The sequence below is a fragment of the Theropithecus gelada genome, chromosome 10 (genome assembly GCF_003255815.1).
Source record: "Theropithecus gelada isolate Dixy chromosome 10, Tgel_1.0, whole genome shotgun sequence".
Taxonomy (NCBI): Eukaryota; Metazoa; Chordata; class Mammalia; order Primates; family Cercopithecidae; genus Theropithecus; species Theropithecus gelada.
This window is the reverse complement of record NC_037678.1, coordinates 94,063,419-94,082,245: the sequence shown is the minus strand read 5'-3', so window position 1 is coordinate 94,082,245 and position 18,827 is coordinate 94,063,419. Positions and strand designations below refer to the sequence as shown.

The following is an 18,827-nucleotide window of genomic DNA, read 5'->3' as shown; positions in this document are numbered from 1 at the left end:
CCTCAGTCACTTGCGTATAGATGGTATTCACATTTAGTCCTGCATGTCTAAAAGCTGGAAGAAGTTCCCCACAGCAACAGGACAAGGGATGGCACAGGTGCCCTCCAATCCAGCTGGTGAAGTCAGAACTAACTTCCTCAGTCCACACCAAGAAGATAAACTGGTCCAGGACCGGCTGGTTATCACATGGGGTTTGGAATCCATTAGTACTGAATGTTCTTATATTCCCTCCTCCCATCCTTCCTCCTGGCATTGCCCTCCATCTCTCTGATGGTTCATATGTGGTAGCCAGCGTGTACAGGATATGGCTTCATTTTCCTGCTGTGATCTCCTTTGTGATTTCAAAAAGGTTAATTCATTACTTGGTAGAAAATGTGAAATTCAACAAAAATATTGCCTTTCTTACTAAGCAAACTAAGCCTGGTCTAGCTGGGGATATGATGTAACAATTTTCTTGGTGGTCTGCCCTCAAACCATCAGGTTTCCATAGCCTTAACAATGTAACCGTGGACCATGGGGAGCTAGCATTGCCTCCAGGGTGATGTCACAGTTCCTGAATCCTTGCACTAGGTGGGTCCAGCCTCCTGTTGTGTAGACTCATCACTATACCAGTCCTCTGTTCCTGGTCTCTGGAGCTTCTATTCGGGAAAGTGACCCATTAGCCTCTGAGGACCAGGGTGAGAGAGGACAAGCTTGAATGCCCTTCACAATGGAGAGATGTGTGCAGACCGGACAGGCATCAGTTCCTCTATCAGTGCACAGGTAGCTGCAATGTAAGTAGCTAGTGTGCAGGAACAGCCAGAGAGCTGGAGGATAAACACCTGGGCTTCCTTCTCCTGGAGGGGACAGATCTTTTTTTTTTTTTTTTTTTTTGAGACGGAGTCTGGGTCTGTTGCCCAGGCTGGAGTGCAGTGGCCGGATCTCAGCTCACTGCAAGCCCCGCCTCCCGGGTTCACGCCATTCTCCTGCCTCAGCCTCCCGAGTAGCTGGGAGTACAGGCGCCCGCCACCTCGCCCGGCTAATTTTTTTTGTATTTTTTAGTAGAGACGGGGTTTCACTGTGTTAGCCAGGATGGTCTCGATCTCCTGAACTCGTGATCCGCCCGTCTCGGCCTCCCAAAGTGCTGGGATTACAGGCTTGAGCCACCGCGCCCGGCCGAGGGGACAGTTCTGAGTCCTCATGCCCCCACCCCCCTCCCTCAGAGACCACACCTCGGCTGCTCACAGCGATGGCTGCCCATCAACTCACCCTTCCATGCCCCCACCTCCACACTTCTGGTCCCTCTTCCTTGTGCCCTTACAGGTGATTCCTGGAATCCTCTCTCAGATAAACTGCCTGACTCCAAATCCTTGTCTTAGGCCTGCATGTGGGGAGATAAAACCCAGACAAAGAGGTAGACGTGAGCAGATGCGCTCCCCTGAACAGGAGATAAGTGGGCTGAGAGGTGAAGGAAGAGGACGAGGTAAGAGAGTGGGGATGGGGAGAGTGGTCTAGGCAGGAATGCACATGCAAGGGCTCTGAGCACGCACGGCCTCATGGAATCCCCAGGCCTGCCCGCTTCCATTTGGAAGGAGGGCACCTCAGGGTTTCCAGTGCTGGGCGGCGCTGTTGGCATTCGAGGCTCACTCTTTGCCATGGGGGCTGTCGTGTCACTGTAGAGTGGTAAGAAGCATTCCTGGCCTCTACCCACTAGACACCAGAAAGATCCCCCAGTTGTGACAACCAGAAATGTCCCCAGACACTGTTAAATGTCCCCTAGGGGGCAATGTTGCTTCCTGTGGAACTGGGGTACAGGGCTCTGAAAAGATGAGGAGGGAGAGTTGGCCGCTGCCAGTGTCCCCCTTCCTTTGCACATTCATGGACATGTCCCTTGCCAGGTCCTCCTTAAGGCCGGTGACTGGCCAGGCTGCCTGCTGAGCGACAGGAGGGCTTGTTGGCTCATTTGCTTTTCAGAGGCCTGACTGGTGGACATTCTTGCCTTTGTCCACTAGATGGACCCATTGCAATGCCGTACCCAGGAGACGAGGGGTGGCCAGAAAGGTTCCAGTTTCACTGAGATGGAGAATTTGGTATTTGAGGCATTTTCTAGTTGAATTCTCCTGACCCCTTCAAGTCCTGGAACCCAAAATGTTGTATTTCTCCCAAGTGCGTTTGTGGGTGCAGCTGTGTGGAGAGGCAGCCAGGGCTTGGCCATGAGCTCCTGCAAGCTCACCCGGGGCAGGTGTGAGTTCCAGCACCATCACTTCTTCCCTGTCTGTAAAGCCGGGGTAAACAAAACGCTTATTTCACAGGGCGGCCACAAACGCTAAATGAGGCACGACTAGTCAAGTGTGGAGCCCAGGCCCATCTCCCAGAGGAGCTCAAAAAATATTAGCAGCCCTTACCATTGGAGCCTCTGCCTCCTAGACCTGCCCCAATATCTATGGAGGGTGGGAGCAGAGTTGCTTTTCCTCACTGGACCTCAGTTTACTCCTCAGAAAGACAGCAGTGATGATGCCCTCTCAAGATACCCTCTAACTCCACAATCCCTCTCTCTATTGATCGTGTAGGATGAGGCGTCCAAGTTAAACACTTTGTTCTTAGCATCTCATTTCATTTCCATAAAAGCCTTACAGGACACATGCTTTTCTTACCTGCATCTTACATAAAGGTAAACCAAGGCACAGAGGGCTCAATGGGTGAGGAGGGATTCAAACCCGGCTGTCTAGACCCGGCGCCCACATGGCTAACCATCCCGTAACCTGCAAGGAAAAATGGTTGTTGTCATTCCTTCTGCAAAAGAAGGATGGCTGCTTGGTTCACAAAGGTTAAAGTTATTTAGCAAGGGGAGCTCAAAGGGCTTTGACTGCATTGCAGCCTGGGAGTCAGAGCAGGAATGGAAAACAACCACGAGCTGGCATTGTGTCCGGACCCTTCGAGGGGTTCCTTGAAAGGAGCTTATTTTCCTTTTATTCCTATGCAGGGGTTGGCAAACTTTTTCTGTAAAAGGCTGGAGAATAAATAGCTTAGACCCTGCAGGCCATATGGTCTCTGTCACAACTACTCAACTCTGTCATTGCAGCACAAAAGCAGTCATGGACAAAATGAAAACAAATGGGAGTGGCTGTGTACCAATAAAACTTTGTTTATTAAAGGCGGGCAGTGGCCTAGATTTGGCCTCCTGTCCACAGTTTGCCAGTCCCTGAGCGAATGCAGCACTTTACCCCAAACTTGTACTGAAGTTTTAGTTGCCCCTCATCTGGCCAAAAGCATTGCCCACTAAACGTGGACCGTGTCCCCAGTGTGGGATTCCTACGTGGCCAAAGATATAAAGCATTTGGCTTTTATTGATAAGGTGTTTCTAAGTGGAATATGTCAGAATGGGTCAGGCTCTAATGAGTGTCTGGGAAACAGAGCCTAGGCAGGCACACGGGGAATGGGCTGGCTTCTCTCCTCTGGGTCTGTCCCAGAGAGCCTGCAGGCAGTCCACACGGGGGACATGGTTTCTCTGCCCAACTCTGAAAGTAGACGACATGAAACGTGTGAATGATACTTTCTCACATCACACTACATCAACCTGCAGAAGCTTGCACTGCATGTGCATGTGCTGGTGCACGCCCGGGAAGGCAGCAGCTGACTGGGACCCACTTTGCCCTGTGCAGAGATGGGAAGGTCTGTCTAGAGTGCCTGCTTAGCTGCTTCTGGTGCCCCCACACAGTCCCTGTCTATTCACTGCTAGGGAAGAATCCTGGTTCTGTTCTGTGACAAGTTGTACGAATTGCCCCGATCCAGCCAACTGCAGTGTTAAGACTCAGCAGTGGGTAGCCAGAGGTGGATTCTGACTTGTAATGCTACATGGGTCCTCATCAAACCTGAGAAAGTATCAACTCCTTGTAAGGAAAAAGATATCAGAGAATTATCAACATATCTCATAAACCTATACAGCTCCAGGAAGAAACACCTAGTGAATGTAACTCTTAACCAACAGCAGCATACATCTTTGCACATTTTTTAAACCCTATAAAACCAACAAATTCAAATTATCAGCATTAGTTTAACATGATCGATGGTGTTTTGGGTGAAACTAAATCATCATGTTGAATAGTAGAAAGATGTCTTGGCTGCGTGCTTTCCTGATGGAATGGCTTTGGTGACATCATCCTCACATTTTCAGTAATTTTTCTGAAAATAGTGAACTCATTTTAACTACAGTTTCATTATGTTGATGGAGAAATCACTTCTAATTGTGCATTACAGAACAGAATACTCCAGAAAGCAAAAACTACCACAGAATGATAAAAATTTTCTTTCATATTCTCTGTGTTGCAAGAGGCCAGTTGCAAGGTGGCACGTATACAGCCTGAGAAAGCTGTTGGCTCAGAAAAAGGGTAGCATCTTAGCTGCTACCAGCCACTTGGGAATTGATAAGCCACTGTGATTCAGTTCTTGCTGCTTCCCTCTTGTTGATGCATTATAAGGCTTCTCCACATAGGTGGCTCCTGGCCAGCTTGGTAACAAAGACATAAAGACCTTTGCAACCGGGCAGTTCTGCTGTTGGGCAGCATTGCTAGCCAGTGTGTGCCATGTCTTCAGGAAAATGGAAATGGAAATTTTTGAGATTCTCATTTGAACTTGGGGATCCCTAAGAGTACAATACATTTTGTCCTATCAGTACACAGGAAGGTGGGTTTTCCATGCAACAGGTTTCTTGCTTAAGCAGTAAGTGTTTTTTCTTAGATGCTTAGGTTGCCACTTGTAAAACTTTTACTTCACATTCATCGTTCAAGGAATGTTGACTAGTCTGCATTCTGATTTTCTACCATAGTTTCATAGTTTCATTTTTTTCCTAAAAATGATTTTATAACATCTACAAAGCCAGTTGTTTACCAAAGAAACAGTTTGCTGACTTTGTTATGTGAGTGGGAAATAATATTTAATGTGTAGAAATTAGGTTATTAATTTGTCCAGGAAGTATATTCTTTTTCAAAATTCACCTATGTCTGTAAATTTTGGTTTTGTTTTTGTGCTTGTGTTCATCTTTGGGGTCATGGAAGCAAACAATTCTACGGGTAAAACCACATGGAATTATTATTTCTGTAGGTCAAACATAGAGGCAAATATATTAACATATGATTCAGTCTGATAGAATATAGTCATATCATCAGCTTTACCGATATGATGCACAGGCATTCTCATTTAAAAAAAAAAAAATCCCCAAGCCAGATTTCAAATCTAAAAACTAAATGTGAAGCTTCTTATTCAGGAAACAAAATTGCAAAGCTGGCAATGTGATGGGCCATGGGGAGAGACAGAGCTGGCAGTGTGATAGATAATTAGAGGCAGCTCAGGGTTCCCGAGACGGAGCTTCTTCCCCAGTGGATGATGAACGATGCCGGGAACAACACCTTTGGCGACTCCTGTTCTTATAACCATGTTTTTGGAAGATGTAGCGGAGAAAACTTGCCAGCATGATTTGGTTCTCTCACTTTCTAGCTTTAAGTTTGAGCATCAGCTGGAGCTTTGGTGGAAAGAGGTGAAGGGGACTCTGGGTCAAAATTTCCTCTGCTTTGCCATTTCCCTCAAGTGTGAACCTCTGAGCAGGTCGAGGGTCCATTATGGAGGATGGCCGTACGCAGAGCTGACAGCAAGGAGAAAATGACCCAGCAGGGAAAGAATTAAAAGAATGTCACCGTTGTTTGCTCTGGCTCACTTTTTTAATACACCAGTCACCTTGACATTTCTAAAGGAATTTTTCAAGAGCCTACGTTTAAAAAGTATGCAACTTGTCCAAATAAAATGTTCAGAATCACCAGGTGGGCCCCCTAAATTTTGGCTGTGCTATTCCTCTCACAAAGGTGTGACTTGAATCTTGTTTAACCAAGAGTCACCTATACTTTTGCTGGTGAGAAAGTATTTTCCATTTCAGGTGACCGAGTCTGGGATACCCGGCCTTTGCCGAATGTCAACACTGTTTGGGGCTTCTGGTGGTTGCTCAGTGACCCTAGATAAGCACATTCATGCTTAGCAATTCCAAGATTTTTACTTCCAAGGTTGGGACAATGCAAATCATTAACATGTTCTGATCTCAAGAAAAGGACTTCTTCGTTTAACAAATAACATCAGATGTGAAAAGCAATGGAATCCCTCTTGGTCTTTCAGTATTGCATTTGTGTGTGTAGAGCTGGGTTTATTACACATTTGCCTGTTGCGAAATTCTATTAGACCGAACTCCATTAAAATATCCAACAGTGGCAGAACACAGCAAAGATTTATGTCCACAATTTCATTAATCGAGTATGCAGGCATAATATAATTCAGAAGTATCCCTTATCTGAAATACTTGGGACCAGAAGTGTTTCAGATTTCACATTTTGGAATATACTTACTGGTTGTGTGTTGCAAATCCCAAAATCCAAACTCCAAAATCCCAAATCCAATGAGCATTTGTTTTAGGCATCATGTTGGCCTTCAATAGGGAGCATTTCAGAGATCAAATTTTGAGATCTGCAAATTCAACCTGTACTGAATTGAGAAATGGCTCATGAGGAAGCCAACATTGAGGGAGACTTTGAAGGATAGGTTAGATTTTGACATGAATTGGACTTTGGAGTCAAACTGCAGCTTCCAAATTCTGGGCTCAGATCCACAAAGACAAATCTTCAGCTCAGTTCAAGATTCTGTTATTAAAAACTGTGCGACCTTAGGGGAGGTTAGGAACCATTAGGAGCCTCAGGTCCTCTCCCACAGGGCAACAATAAGAACCAACACTGCTGAAAATCCTGTAATTTGGGACTAACACTTGGTAAGTACTTTACAGTACGTGTGATTGCCTCTGCTACTACTGTGCTGTTTGCTATTGTTATCATCCTCACCACTTGTGGTAGGAGGCATTATTTGCCATAAATCTTCATCTCTCCTGCATCCACATCCTTGCCAAGGTAAGGTGCGTGTGAACTATTTTCTTGCCCCTTTGCTTTGGGCTGGAGCATTCAACTTTGTTTCACCAATAGCCTGTAGAAGAAGGGACTGTTTTCCGGTTTTGAGCCTAGGAATCAAGAAGCCTTGTATGTTTCCACATTCCCTCTTATTTTTCTTCCAATGACATGAGAAGAAGTCCTCCTGGGTCACTACTGTGCCTGCAGCCTTGGCTCAAAACAAGCACTGGTGGAGCTGAGCACCCCTTGCCCACCCACAGACCAGCACTGAGAGCAGAACCACCTGGGCCAAGGCAGCATGGAGCAGAACTGCCTGGCAAAGCCCAGCCCTGATCAGCTGAACCCAGAGAACACACAGGCACATGAGCAACAGTAAATGACTGCTGGATTATGCCATTGATATGAGGATGTTTTGTTATGCAGCTAAAGCTAACTGATACATTATTCCTGATAATTTCAATACCAGAGGCTGTTGAATAAGCAATAGTCTGATGGAGGGGCTATATAGGATGGAAACTGGAAACAGTGGGAAAACAGGGTATGGAAAACAGAACTGTGGGAACTAAGGATTAAAGAGCATGGAGATTACAGAGGTCCCTGAGGATAAAGCTAAGGAGCCCAGGCTTTACCCATTTTACAGAGGTATCCCCTGAAGGCTTTAAGGAGGTTGAGGTGAACAAGCAGAACATTAGGAGAGGTGATAGGACAGCAGCTCCTTCTCATGCAGGCCATGCAGGATGGGGCTGGTCACCTGGCACCACAGCTCCCTGCACCCTCCTCCCATCAGGCATTGGAGAGGCTGTCCAGTTGGTGGTCTCCCTTCCTTTCCCTGTCCAGAGTGGCCTTGATCATCTTTTCTCCCGATTTTAGCATTGATAAATACACCAGGGGGCAGTGAGGTGGCAGCCCAGACCCTCTCTCCTTCCTAACAAATCCACTATCCTGGACATTGTCTAGACCTGGGACTGTGGCTAAACAAGAGTAACAGACACTAAACCAATGATCTGCACTTTGTCACTATATTGTCAGCAGCTCCAGCAGCCTAAGGGCTATCCTCTGAAGCAGAGTCACAGAGCCAAGTGTAGCAAGAAAAGGCTTGGTGATGCTGGGGGAGGAGGAACCGGCACAGAGGAATCCAAAGGAGCCTTGGCAGCATCACGGCAGACAAACCTGTGCCCGCTGACTGCTCTACTCAGACTCTGCCTGTCTGTGGTGGCCCACTGTCCTTGGGGTGGATCAGCCTGGGAGTTTCATTAAAGTGAAGGGGACAGGGGGATTGTGGGCAGTTTTGGGACCCAGCAAAGCCCTGGGCTTAACGGAAACCCCAGCTCCACATGGGCAGCCCTCAGTTTTAATGGGCCAGCCCCTTCTGAGAAACGCAGCCAGGGAGGAGCACAGTATCAGCAACAGGGGATGCTTCTAAACCCCTATCTCGCTTGATAAGCTCATCACCTTCCAAGCATCTGAAGAATGTTTATGTTCCTATAAGTTTCTGAAGCCACGTTCAAATCGTAGCTCTACCACCAATGAGCTGCATGCTGGAGGGGAAGTGACTTCACCCCAGGCCTGAGTTCCACATGCCTAGACTGGGTGAGAGGGCCTCCCCACAAGCTCTCCAAGAGGACGACCTGCACCCTGTGCCTTTAATGCACTTAGAGCAGCAGGTGCCTCATTAAACGCTCACTGCCATTCTGTGATCATTATTGCATTCACTTCCTGGGGCTGCTGCAACAAAGTCCCACAACCTGGGGGAGCTGAAACAGCAGACCCGACTGTGCCAGGGTTCTGGACACTGGAAGTCTGAGATCAAGGTGTGGTCAGGGCTGGTTCCTTCCGAGGACTGTGGGGAAGACTGTTCCACGCCTCTCTGCAACTCCAGGTGATTTGCAGGCAACCTTTCCATTGCTGGCTTCGCAGACACATCACCCAGTCTCTGCCTTCATGTTCACACGGCGCTCTCCCTGAGTGTGTGTCTGTGTCCCAGCCTCCCCTGTTTATAAGGACATAGTCGCATTACGTGAGTACTATTACTCTAATAGGACCTCATCTTAATTAACTACATTGCAAATAGCCCATTGCCACATAAGGTAGCATTCTGAAGTGCTAGGGGCTAGGACATCAACATAGGAATTTGGGGAGCACATAATTCAACCCATGACAAGGATTATCATGTTATTATTAAGAATATGTAACCACTATAGGATGAACGCAAATACTGTAAAATCCTACTCATAGGTGTGCGGGGATTCAATGGCATCACTGGAAAATTGTCTGACACAAAGAAGGGGTTCAACAAATGCTGTTTTCCTTCCTCACTGTCAGCCTAAATGTAGAATGTATTTGCTCATTGGCCCAACAGACATGTTTTGACTTCTAATTTTATGCCAGCTTTACGTATAAATGCTTATACGTTGTATGTGACATTTTGTACATGTAAACATTAGTTCTGCCTTCTAATGTTATTTTGAAATCACCTTTGCCTTGTTAAAGTGCTCTTTTTAAATTATATAAAATAGCTGAATAATATTTTAAAGCCAAAATGCTACAATTTACTTGCCATGTTTTATAATTTGCTTGCATTCAGATGGTGTGCCATCTTGTGTTCTGTTACGAAACAGCACAACCATGCATCTCTAACCCTGCCACCCTACCCCTAGAACTTTATTTACTATGAAATGTGTCTCCTCGTACTTTCATTTGCATTTATTGAGAACTGGAAGGTAGAACCTACTTCCCTGTCAATGTTGACCATCAATATTTCCTCCCACATGTGGCTTCTGTTTCTGTCTCTGGGCAGATTTATTCTAACCTGCCCTCAACTCTGTAAGAAGATTGTTCATTCTCTAGGGCTGGTCCAAGCCTCCTGGCCCCGTGCTTACTTCAAATTCACTTAAATCTGACATAAAAGTTTTCAGGACAGGCTGGATCAAGCTGTGCCCTTGTGTGAGCACTCCCTGGACAGAATGTCTGGTCATCTTCTGTGTAAATTCTTTCCCATGACTCACAAATAGAAATCAGGAGAGGAGGGAGGTAAGAGGTGCAAGACTCTGCAGCTGTCTGGAGAGTCAGCAAAGGGAGACAGAATCTTTAGTTACTTCACATGTATAACAATATGGCTGGGTTTTGTTTGATTTTGTTTACACTGTTGAGTTATCAAAAGAAGTGGTGCATAAAAATGTCAAATAAGCAGATTCTCTCCCTTTCTTACTGACCACATAATTCTAAGAAGCATGGCCAGACCCATGGCTCAGTGGCATCTACACACGGTCACATATAAGAAAGCCAGGGATGGGTGGCCTCATCGTACCCCAAGCCCAAGGCCTCATCCACGCAGCCCTGCTGGTTTGATAGCAGCAACATAGGCAAACTCTCGGGATTTTTATTTGGTGGGCTTGTCTACTCTCTAGCTCACCCTCAAAGGGGGAAGTGCCCAGAAATTCACCAGCTGAAGCAGGCATAGAAGATCTGGGCCCATTTGCTCATTTGTTCCTTGCACAGAGTTTAGGAAAGTATCCATCCTGCAGGAAATACAACCTGGTTTCTTGAATAAATGCGTTGCAAAGAAGGGAGATGGGAAGATAAGGAGAAAGGGAGAAGGTCAGGGCAGTGGAGTGCGAGGCAAAGAGAAAGAAAGGGAGAAAGAGACGGGGAGGACACCTACCAGTTAAAGGAGATTGAGAACAACTCATTGCAATAGGTAATTTAGCTGCTAATTCAAAGAAACTGCTAAAAAAAGATGATGATATTTATGAGGCAGTTAGAAATATAAACATGAACTGGATTATTTGATGATACCGAGGAAACTGTTGCTCATTATTTTACATACAGTAATAGCATTGTGATTGTATTTTTTTCCATTTTTATTTTAGATTTAGGGGGTACATATGCAGGTTTGTTACCTGGATATATTGCGTGATGCTGAGGTTGGGGTACAAATAATCCCATTAACTGGGTATTGAGCATGGTATCTAATAGTTGCTTTTTCAATTTTGACCCCCTGCCTACCCCTCACCTCTAGTAGTGCCCAGTATCTATTGTTGTTTCTTTATGTCCATGAGTACTCAATGTTTAGTTTCCACTTATAAATGAGAACTACTGGCTTTCTGTTCCTGCCTTAATTTAATTAGGAAAAGGGCCTCCAGCTGCATCCAAATTGCTGCAGAGGATATGATTTTGTTCTTTTTTTAATGGCTGCATGGTATTCCATTGTGTATTTGTGCCACATTTTCTTTATCCAGTCGATATTATTATATTTTTTAAGATGACTTCTTATATTTTAGTGGTACACAGCAAAACATTTACTGGATAAAATTATGTGATGGTGAGAGCATAAAGAAAACAGTTGGCTGTAAGTTTGTACTTAATTAAGCAGTGACCTAGAGTTTTCATTAAAGAACCCACTCCGTAAATGTCAAGATAAGGAGACCTTTTCTCTGAACTCATTCAGTATCTAAAGAGAAAAGTTTCTCCAAGCTTTTTATCAACAGTGGGGTGAGGAGCGGGCCACCTGCGCTGTGGGTGATGCAAAATTGATAGGGGCTGGTGTCTGCACCTCACCCTTCAGCTTCAGGATGTCATACAAACTTTATTTGGTGAAGCCCTGGGTCTCACCCTGCCTTTTGCTGTGCCTGGAGTAGCTAAGTCAGGGAGTCTCTTGTTTCCATTTCTCCCAGTAATGTGGTCTGCATGGGGAAGGCAGGCCTATGCCTGCATGGGGAAGACATGGCCTGATCGTTGATGATGCTGAAGTTTGAGGCACAAAGGATTCCATCACCTGGGTACTGACCATAGTATCCAACAGTTAGTTTTTCAACCCTTGCCCTCCTGCCTCCCTCCCTGATAGTGTCATCCCTTCCTTTCCAGTACCCCCCGCCCAAGCCTTGTGGATGTGCTAATTCCTCTCTCTGCTCTGGGTTGGTAATCCTTCCTGTACACAGGAAAGGAACACGTGAGAATGGCAGCTTGGTTCTAGGTAGGATGCAGGCAGCCTGCAGCGCTCCCCCTGAAGGCTTGGCTCAATCACACATTCTCATCTGCCCATTTGTCAACAAACAGGGACCAGCTCTGCCCATAGTGCTGGTGGATGCAGAAAACCAGGTCCCTGCTGTCCGTGAGTTTTGCCCTGGTTAGACAGTGTGAAGGTATCAAATGACTGAAGACAATTAGCATCCAACAATGAGAATAAAACTGAAAACATCGATGTGGATTACAGTCAACCCAAGCTGGTAGTCTATTTATGTAAAGTTTGGACAAAACTAACCTAGCCTGATAAAAGTTAAGTCAGAGGTTGCCCTGGTAGGGTCAGGGAAGGCGGTTAGCTGGGCACACATGTGAAGGACTTTCTGGAGCAGTGGAATGTTCTAGATTTTGATTTGGGGAAACCGTTACATCTTCTGTCAAACGTCACTGAACTAGAGGAAGTGACACTTCTCTGAGAGTACCTTGTATATGATTATGATTTCTGAGATCATGTCTATGTTTTACGTATTTGAGAAACAAAACTAAATCAAAAGGGCAGGGAAAATCCTCCTGCCAATGGTGGCATGGAAAAACTCATTCTGTCACATATACATGAAGTTGATGAATGACAACAATTTGATGTCTTAACCAGGGGTTCTTGTCCTGGTCTAAGGATGTATTATGACAGAGGCCCCAAAACCCCCTAAAATAAGATGCAAAATGTCATTCATATATTGAGTTTTCTAGGAATGGAAGCCACCGTTCCATCTAATTCCCAAAATCATTCCTGACTCAGTGGACTTAGAAACCCCTCTTCTAAAAAAAAAAAAAAAAGTCTCATGAGTTAATACTGGAGTATGCAGGAAGCATAGCGCCCAGTGCCTCTGTCCCTGGGGAATCACATTTTTCCTGAAAGCTTCCAGAAAGTTGAGAGGCTGGCATTTGCTTCTCTTGCTCTGCCACCACCTGCAGAGTGAATGAAGAAATGTGGAGGCCACCATCTACCAGGGCTTTGAGGGTGGGGAATGTAGTAAAAGATAAGGAGATTCCTTTAAAAAAAAAATTGAAAATAAAACTACTAATATTACGACTGCACTAATGCACATTCCCATCAGCAATATAAAAGGGTTACCCCTTTCTCCACATCCTAACCAGCAGTTATTATTTATTGTCTTTTTGATAGTGGCCATTCTAACCTGGGTGAGATGATATCTTATTTTGGTTTCAATTTACATTTTCCCTGTGATTAGTGATGTTGAGCATTTTTTCATACACCAGTTGGTCATTTGTATGTCTTCCTTTGAGAAATGCCTATTCAAGTATTTTGCTCTTCTTTAACTTGGGTTATTTAGGTTTTTAAATTTTTGTTGTTGTTGTTGTTATTGAGTTGTTTGAGTTTCTTATATAGTTTAGATATTGTCCTCTTGTCAGATGTATAGTTTGCCATATTTTTTCCCATTCTGTAGGTTGTGTGTTCACTCTGTTGATTGTTTCCTTTGCTGTGCAGAAGCTTTTAGGTTTGATGTGATCTCATTTGTCTATGTTTGCTTTTATTCTCTGTGTTGGTCTTCTCCCAAAAAATCTTCGCTCAGATCAATGTCATAAAGCACTTCCTCTATGTTTTCTTCTAGGAATTTTATAGTTCTAGGTCTTACATTTAAATTTTTGTTTATTTGTTTGTTTTGTTTGTTTTGAGATGGAGTATTGCTCTGTCACCAGGCTGGAGTGCAGTGGCGCGATCTCGGCTCACTGCAACCTCTGCCTCCTGGGTTCAAGAGATTCTCCTGCTTCAGCTCTTGAGTAGCTGCGACTACAGACGCACACCACCACACTCAGCTAATTTTTGTATTTTTAGCAGAGATGGGGTTTCACCATCTTGACCAGGATGGTCTTGATCTCTTGACCTCATGATCTGCCTGCCTTGGCCTCTCAAAGTGCTGGGATTAAAGTCTTGAGCCACCCCGCCAGCCTACATTTAAGTTTTTAATCCATCTTGAGTTAATTTTTGTTGATTTTATATATGATGACAGATAAGAATCTAATTTCATTCTTCTACTTTGGACACCCAGTTTTACCAACACTACTTATTGAACAGACTGTCCTTTTCCCATCGTGTGTTCTTGGGCATCTTTGTCTAAAATTAATTGGTTGTAAGTGTATAGATTTATTGCTGTGTTCTCTTTTGTGTTCCATTAGTCCATCTGTCTGAGTTTGTACCAGTACCATGCTGATTTGGTTATCATAGCTTTATAGTGTACTTATAAGTCAGGTAGTGTGATGCCTTACAGCTTTGTTCGTTTTGCTTAAGATTATTTTGGCTATTGGGGGGTTTTTGTGATTTTATGTAAATTTTATAATTGTTTTTTTGTATTTCTGTGAAGAATATCATTGATACTTTGATACAGATGGCATTAAAACTATAAATATTTTTAGTAGTATAGACATTTCAACAATATTAATTCCTCTAATCCATGAACATGGAACCTCCTTTACGTTTATTTTTGTCTTCTTAAATTTGTTTCACCAATGTTTAATAGTTTTTATTGCAGAGACATTTCATCTCTTTCATAAATTTATTCCTAGGTATTTTTGTAGCTATTGTAAATGGAATTGTTTTCTATACTTCTTTTTCAGATAGTTTGCTATTAGCACACAGAAATGCTATTGACTTTTGTATGTTGATTTTTGGAAACTGCAACTTTACTGAATTAGTTTATTAGTTCTAATAGCTATTTAGTGAAGTGCTTAGGATTTTCTATCTATAAGCTCATGTCATCAATAAGCAGGAACAATTTAACTTTATTCCTTTTGACTTGGATACTTTCTATTTATTTCTCTTGCCTATTTGCTCTGTCTAGTACTCTCAGTACTTTGTTGAATAAAAGTGGTAAAAGTGGGCATCCTTGTCTTGTTCCTGATCTCAGAGAAACAGCTTTCAACTTTTTGCCTTCCAGAATGATGTTAGCTGTATGTTTTTCATATATAACAAAGCCTTTATTGTGTTGAGGTACATTCCTTCTACACCTAATTTCTTTTCTTTTTTATCATGAAGGGGATGTTGATTTTTGTCAAATACTTTTGCTGCATCTATTGAAATAATCATATGGTTTTTATCCTTCATTCTGTTAATGTGATGTATTATGTTTATTGATTTGAGTATGTTGAACTATCCTTGCATTCCTAGGATGAATCCCACTTGATCCTGCTGAGTGATCTTTGTGTCATACTATTGAATTTGGTTTTCCAGTATTTTGTTGAGGATTTTTACATCTATTTTCATCAGGGATATTGGCTTGTAGTTTATTTTGTTGTTGTTGTATCCTTGTCTGGTTTTGCTATCAGGGTAATACTTGCCTTACAAAATTGGTTTGAAATAATTTCATTTTGTTCAAGTTTTTGGCCTAGCTTTTAAAAGTTGGTATTAATTCTTCTTTAAATGTTTGGTGGAATTCAGCAGTGAAGCCATCAGGTCCTGGGCTTTTCTTTGATGGAAGATGTTTTATTATTGATTCAGTCCCTTTTGTCATTATTGGTCTATTTAGTCTATTGATCTATTTTTTCATAGTTCAATCTTGGTAAGTTGTAGGTATCCTGGAAAAAATCTTTTTTTACACACTTTATATATCAAACAGAATGCAAAGTAAGGCATGGCATTTGTTGTACATCCCTATGCTGATGTTGAAATTCAATTGAGGTCGTTTATTTTCTATTTTCCCATCTTTCTGTTTTGCTCCTCTGGTTTCTTGATACCATCCTTTCACTCTAATGACACTGTAGTTATTCCTTTACCAGGCTCAAAGTTTTCTCTTCTCCAGAGCATTCCTCTCATGCTGCCTCTGCTTGGGCTGCCTGTCACTTCGACCCATTCTTCTTTGTTGAAATCTCACCACCATTCAAAGCAGTGCTCATGTTCCTTGCTGACCTGCCTTGACTCCCTAGCTCTTCCTTGAGCCCCTAGCATATGTGATAAACGGCTTGCAGAAGTGGCCCCAAAGCTCCTCCCAAACATATATCCACACCTGTTTGCAATCTGACTCAATTTCCATCAAGAGATGGAGTCTATTTGATGCCTCTTAAATCCAGATTGGACAAATGCTTTGGCTAAGGAGACATTAGAAAATATGGCACAGTGAAGATTTGAAAAGTGCTTGTTCATTGGATCTTAGCCTCTTTTGCTGCTCAGGATACTTCTGCCTCCAAGAAAATGAGACTGGGTTGTCCTGCTGAAGGAAGAGAGTCACATGGCTATTGCTCAGATAACATCAAGCTAACCACCAGGCATGTGACTGAGACCATCTAAGATAACCCAGTTTCAGCTGAGCTGATACAGAGCAGAAACACTGTCCAATAACCAAGGGGACCTGAGAGATAAGTAATGTTTCTTACTTTAAATCTCTATATTTGAGTTGATTTCTTATCCAGCAAAAACTGCCTGATACGACACCTTCACAACGCCTTTCTATATTCCAACTTAATTGTAGTATCCTTGACCACCTAACCACTTTGACTGACATCCTCTGAAGCTCCTTCAGGACTCAGATTCTGCCTCACTCATTTAAGGAGCAGAGGACATGTTTGTTGATTGACAATCTCGTCCAAAGTTTCCACTGTGCTTCAAGGATCAGTTAGTAATTTAATTCCTTTAGAGGCTGGGTTAGGTCCCCAGGCACCAGCTAAAAACAAACCTGCTACATCAAATCTTCTTGAAAAAAAAGCCAACAGATCATAAGCTTTGAAATCAACTGTAGGATCTATGGAGGAGCATTTTGCTAGGGCTTCAAAGACCATAGGAATTAATATAATCTCACCCTTCAGACTCAGATCCTCTCTCTGATTTCTCCTTCAGTTCCTGCAGAGAATTTGAGGTCAAAGGGAATGGAAGAGTCTGCTAATTCAAATGAATTGAGGTGGGGATGATTAAAAATTGAATCTCAGCTGACAAAATTGAGAAGTAAAGTTTCTCTGAAAGTATTATTTTCATAGTTAAAAGGAATTTGCATATATATAAATGACTTTCTATCATTTAAAAATGCTTCCACAAAAATGTACATAGGAGTTTCACCTCAATGTTGAAAATGAGACAGTTGGAGTATATGATGAGTAAGAGCTTATAAATACATAATCCTATATAGAGTTCTGACATCCTGAGATGCTGTCCACCTGTCCTTAACAAAAGCCATAGATTCCTAGAGGGTCATATAAAGTAAAAGTTTATTTTGAACATTCTAAATTAGTTTCTGGGAAAGGAGGGCAAGATTTCTCTCTTGTGCCGTTTGGGTCCCCACAATCTATTTATTAAGACAAGTACTAGCCCCTGTGATGAAGTTTATTTCTCACTCATGTAAAGTCCAAAATGAGCCATCAAGATAGGTGACGGAGGGTGGGGTTGGGTACAGAAAGTACACTCCACACAGTGGCTTAGTCATCTTCAGCATGCAAATTCTATGGCCACACTGAGAGTCAATCCAATCAACAGAAGAAGACAGAAAGGGTGATGCATCAGAAAGTTTTATGCAGTAGGCCTAGAAAGTAGTGTACATCCCTGTGCCCATATTTAATTGGTGGATCAGTCACATGATCACATCTAACTGCAAGGGAGGCTAAAAATGTGGTCAGCTTCCCACAGATTGTCACCAATAAATGATTTCCCCCATAATAAGAGCATCACATGGATCATGTCACATCCAGACTTGGGGATTCAGTGACATCCAGCTAATACAGAGTTTTGGTAGGAGGTGTGATTGTATGCCAAAGTTATTTCCCATGTAAAACCAATAAACAAATTCATTCAAAAACACTAGTTTATGATATATTATACTCCTGGGACAACGCTAAGATCTACAAGTCATAAAAGAAAAATACACCATAATGTCTCCCTATTGGGAGCTTATAGTTAAACTGAACACATTTGACATATTCACTGAAAGATTTGTAAATAATGCAGCATCAATTTCTAGGTATGTTTGCCTGTCATAGATAAGTGCATATTTATATATTTTTCTAACATATTTTTCCAGAACATAAGACAGTACAAAGAGTTTAGAGATAGAACAGATCCTGCTATTGTTTGAATGTCCCCTCCAAAACTCACATTGAAATTTAATTGCCATTGTGACAATATTAAGAAGTGAAACCTTTAAAAGGTGATTAATACTGTTATTATGGGAGTGCATTAGTTATTGTGGGAGTGGGCTCCTGATAAGAGGATGCATTTGGCCCCCATTTTCCCTCTCTGTCTTGCACACTTCCTTGCTACGCAGAGCCTTCTGCAATGGCATGACCCAGACCTGATGCTGATGCCATGCTCTTGTACTTTCCAGCCTCCAGAACCATGAGCCAAATAAACTCCTATTTTTTGTAAGTTACTCAGTCTGTGGTATTCTGTTACAGTAGCAGCAAATAGATGAAGAAATAAAATGGTACCGAGAAGTGAGGTTTTTGCTATAACAAATACCTGAAAATGTGGAAGCAGCTTTGAAACTGAGTAATGGACAGAGGCTGAAAATACCTGTGAAAGGTATGGACGGATTTTGAAGTAGCTGGTTAGGAAAAGCCTAGATTACTGTGAATAACACGTTAAGAGAGATTCTTTTTTTTTTTTGTTTCTTTTTTATTTTTTTTGAGACCGAGTCTGGCTCTTTCCCCCAAGCTGGAGTGCAATGGCACAATCTCAGCTCACTACAAGCTCCACCTCCTGGGTTCACACCATTTTCCTGCCTCAGCCTCCTGAGTAGCTGTGACTACAGGCGCCCGCCACCAAGCCCAGCTAATTTTTTGTATTTTTAGTAGACATGGGGTTTCACTATGTTAGCCAGGATGATCTTGGTCTCCTGACCTCATGATCTGCCCACCTCAGCCTCCCAAAGTGCTGGGATTACAGGCATGAGCCACCGCGCCCAGCAATGTTAAGAGCAATTCTAATGAAGGCTCAGAAGAAAAGGATAGCTGTAGGGG

The 18,827-nt window shown here is 43.1% G+C and overlaps 1 long non-coding RNA gene across 2 annotated transcripts; it reads left to right on the top strand.

Annotated features, from left to right (window-relative positions):
• The first annotated feature begins 545 nt into the window (after positions 1-545).
• On the top strand, positions 546-18,293 carry LOC112633600. 2 transcript variants are annotated; one of them, XR_003121554.1, is made up of 3 exons: positions 546-773; positions 1,303-1,462; positions 16,057-18,293. It is a non-coding gene; the product is annotated as an uncharacterized LOC112633600 (long non-coding RNA). The 2 variants fall into 2 exon arrangements; XR_003121553.1 differs by lacking the exon at positions 16,057-18,293 and adding an exon at positions 2,292-2,522 and having other exon boundaries at positions 1,359-1,462.
• Positions 18,294-18,827: the final 534 nt, after the last annotated feature.